Raw genomic sequence first — 4,284 nt, 5'->3', positions numbered from 1 at the left:
TTAATTTTCAAATTCTTCCCCCTCTAATCTCTTTCTATTTATTTATTTATCTACTAACACTTCTCTTCTACTCATAATTCGAACCTCCTCTTCTTCTCTGTGTTCGAGTTTTTCTCTTCTCCTTTTTCTATTCTTCTCTTCTTATACACACATAAGGAATTTCTATACTGTGACATAGAGGATTCCATATTTTCTTTTTTATTCTCTTCTTTTTCATTTGAGCAGAAACAAGGATAAGAATATTCTTGTTGAAGCTAATCCTGAACCTGAAAGGACTCTGAAGAGGAAGCTAAGGGAAGCTAAAGCACAACTCTCTGGAGAGAACCTGACAGAAATTTTCAAAAAAGAAGGAAACATGGTCGAACCCAATAACAATGCCAACAATGCAAGGAAAATACTTGGTGACTTCATTGCACCCTCTTCTGACTTCTATGGAAGAAGCATCTCAATTCCTGCCATTGGAGCAAACGACTTTGAGCTTAAGCCTCAATTAGTTTCTCTAATGCAACAGAATTGCAGGTTTCATGGACTTCCATTGGAAGATCCTCATCAGTTTTTAGCTGAATTCCTGTAAATCTGTGACACTGTCAAGACCAATGGAGTTGATCCCGAGGTCTACAGGCTTATGCTTTTCCCTTTTGCTGTAAGAGACAAAGCTAGAACATGGTTGGATTCACAACCTAAGGAAAGCCTGAACTCTTGGGAAAAGCTGGTCAGTACTTTCCTGGCTAAGTTCTTTCCACCTCAAAAGATGAGCAAGCTTAGAGTGGAAATCCAAACCTTCAGACAAAAGGAAGGAGAATCCCTCTATGAAGCTTGGGAAAGATACAAGCAACTGATCAAAAGGTGTCCTACTGACATGCTTCCAGAATGGAGCATCATAAGTACATTCTATGATGGTCTATCTGAGTTGTCAAAAATGTCATTGGACCATTCTGCAGGAGGATCTCTTCATTTGAAAACCCCTGTAGAAGCTCAGGAACTCATTGAAATGGTTGCAAATAACCAGTTCATGTACACCTCTGAGAGGAATCCTGTGAACAATGGGATGCCTCAGAAGAAGGGAGTTCTTGAAATTGATACTCTGAATGCCATATTGGCTCAAAACAAAATATTGACTCAGCAAGTCAATATGATTTCTCAGAGTCTGAATGGATTGCAAGCTGCATTCAACAGTACTAAAGAAGCATCTTCTGAAGAAGAAGCTTATGATCCTGAGAACCCTGCAATGGCAGAGGTGAATTACATAGGAGAACCCTATGGAAACACCTATAATCCTTCATGGAAAAATCATCCAAATTTCTTATGGAAGGACCAACAGAAGCCTCAACAAGGCTTCAGCAATAATGGTGGAAGAAATAGGTTTAGCAATAGCAAGCCTTTTCCATCATCTTCTCAGCAACAGACAGAGAATTCTGAACAGAGCCATTCTGGCCTGGCAACCATAGTCTCTGATCTATCCAAGACCATACTAAGTTACATGAATGAAACAAGGTCCTCCATTAGAAATTTGGAGGCACAGGTGGGTCAGCTGAGTAAGAAGATTACTGAAACACCTCCCAGTACTCTCCCAAGCAATACAAAAGAAAATCCCAAGAGAGAGTGCAAGGCCATAACTATGACTAACATGGCCAAACCTGGAGAGAGTGAGGAGGACGTGAATCCCAGTGAGAAAAGCCCCATGGGATGTCCTCTGGACAGAAAGGAGTTTCCCTTTGAGGAACTCAAGGAATCTGAGGCTCTTACTGAGACCATAGAGATTCTACTGAACTTCCTTCTGCCATTCATGAGCTCTGATGAATATTCTTCCTCTGAAGAGGATGAAGACATCACTGAAGAGCAAGTTGCTAAATATCTAGGAGCAATCATGAAGCTGAATGCCAAGTTATTTGGTAATGAGACTTGGGAGGATGAACCCCCCTTGTTCACCAATGAACTGAATGCATTAATGAGGCAGATATTACCTCAGAAGAAACCGGATCCCGGAAAATTCTTCATACCTTGTACCATAGGCACCATGACCTTTGAGAAGGCTCTGTGTGACCTGGGGTCAGGGATAAACCTCATGCCACTCTCTGTAATGGAGAAACTGGGAATCTTTGAGGTACAAGCTGCAAGAATCTCACTAGAGATGGCAGACAAATCAATGAAACAGGCTTATGGACTAGTAGAGGACGTGCTTGTGAAGGTTGAAGGCCTTTACATCCCTGCTGATTTCATAATCCTAGACACTGGGAAGGATGAGGATGAATCCATCATCCTTGGCAAACCCTTCCTAGTGACAGCAAAAGCAGTGATTGATGTTAACAGAGGAGAGTTGGTCCTTCAGTTGAATGAGGACTACCTTGTATTTATAACTCAAGGTTCTCCTTCTGTAACCATAGAGAGGAAGCATGAAAAGCTTCTCTCAATACAGAGTCAAATAAAACCCCCACATTCAAACTCTATGTTTGGTGTTGGGAGGCCACAACCAAACTCTAAGTTTAGTATTGAGAGGCCCCAACCCTGCTCTGATTATCTGTGAGGCTCCATGAGAGCTCACTGTCAAGCTATTGACATTAAAGAAGCGCTTATTGGGAGGCAACCCAATGTTATTTAATTATATCTATTTATTTTCCATTGCTATTTTATGTTTTCTATAGGTTGATAATCATGTGAAGTCACAAAAACAACTGAAAAATCAAAAACAGAATGAAAAACAGAATAAAAAATAGCTCACCCTGGAGGAAAAGCTTACTGGCGTTTAACGCCAGAACAGAGCGTCTACTTGGTGTTTAACGCTAGAAATGGGAGAAAAGCTGGCATTAAACGCCAGAAACAAGCAGCAACCTGGCGTTTAACGCCAGGAGTGCACTCTAAGGGCGTTTTGCACGCCTAGATGGAGCAGGGATGCTAAGTCCTTGACCCCTCAGGATCTGTGGACCCCACAGGATCCCCACCTACGCCACCTCTTCTTCTCTCCTCTTCACACCCTTTCATAACACTCTTCCCCATATACCCTTCACCAAACACCTCCATATCTCTTCCCCAAAACCCCTCACCACTCCTTCATTTTCACACATTACAAACACTTCTTCGGCCTTGAGAGTTTAGAACCCTGATTTCATTTTCTCTGCATTTTTCTTTTAGTATCATGTACTTTCTTTTTTATTTCCTTTTTTGTGGAGATTGGGATATGGGGATTCAGAATTAGAAACACTCTGTAATTTACTTTCTCTGTAATTCTGTTTACTTTGAATGCACTTTTCAATTTCAATTTCCATTCCCAGAGCTATGAACGACTAAACCCCTCTTCATTGAGTTAGGGAGCTCTGTTGTAATTCAATGGATCAATAATAGTTTTCATTCTTCTTCCACTGTCTTTTCTCTTGATTTTTCTAGAAAGCTTTCAAAATTTGGATTTCCTCTGAACCTTGAGAGAGGAATGAGGAAATCATGCTAGAAATGCTTTCTCACATCGGATTAGGTTGGGGGTTGGATGGATATAGTGACATGTAATCCTACCAATACTTTGATCTATGAAGGTGTGTGGTATAATCAGTGACCAAACTTCATCTCTTTCCATGAGCAATTAAATCAAGACATTGGGAAATTGTTCAAGCTTAGAGAGATTGGTGAGCTAAGACATTGGGATCCAATCACCTAAGATTGCTAAGAAGATCAATGAATACATTGATTGAGGAAGAGATGAAAATGATTTGATCCGGAGAATGCAACATCTCCTAAGCCCAATGAATTCCCCACTTCTGATCTTTCCCCTTTCTGTAATTCCGTGCTTACATTTTTGCTGAATCATTCCCAATCCCTTTTAAGTTTCTGCAATTCAATTTCCTGTAATTTAAGTTTCTGCACTTTAACTTCTGCTCTTTACATTCTGTAATTTAAATTCAGTCATTTACATTTCTTGCTCTTTAAGTTTTACCCAATTTAAATTCTGCAATCCTCAATTCAATTCTGTCTAGTTCAGCTAGAACACTCCTTCAATTAAAGTTGCTCAACCAATCAATCCCTGTGGGATTCGACCTCACTCTATTGTGAGTTTTTACTTGACGATAATTCAGTATACTTGCCAAGGGAAATTTGTTGAGAGACAGATTTTTGTGCATCAATTAGTCATGCTGAGGATCATCATGTGGTTAATTGAAATTTATGGTGGAACACCAAACTTAGTATCACACTTTTCCTCTTTAATTGTTGACTCATGACATAATCACCTTGGTGTACAACACCAAACTTAACTCCTTGCAATACATGGAAATCTACTTAACTCTTTTATTGAAACAG

At 40.0% G+C, this 4,284-nt stretch overlaps 1 non-coding gene across 1 annotated transcript; it reads right to left on the bottom strand.

The window, feature by feature from the left end:
- Positions 1 to 757: 757 nt before the first annotated feature.
- LOC112731746 (small nucleolar RNA R71) lies at positions 758 to 865 on the bottom strand. Its single transcript, XR_003167509.1, has one exon. It is a non-coding gene; the product is annotated as a small nucleolar RNA R71 (small nucleolar RNA).
- Between the last annotated feature and the right edge of the window lie 3,419 nt (positions 866 to 4,284).

The sequence above is a fragment of the Arachis hypogaea genome, chromosome 12 (genome assembly GCF_003086295.3).
Source record: "Arachis hypogaea cultivar Tifrunner chromosome 12, arahy.Tifrunner.gnm2.J5K5, whole genome shotgun sequence".
Lineage (NCBI taxonomy): Eukaryota > Viridiplantae > Streptophyta > Magnoliopsida > Fabales > Fabaceae > Arachis > Arachis hypogaea.
Note: the sequence above shows the minus strand (reverse complement) of the source record. Positions and strands in the feature narration are given on the sequence as shown.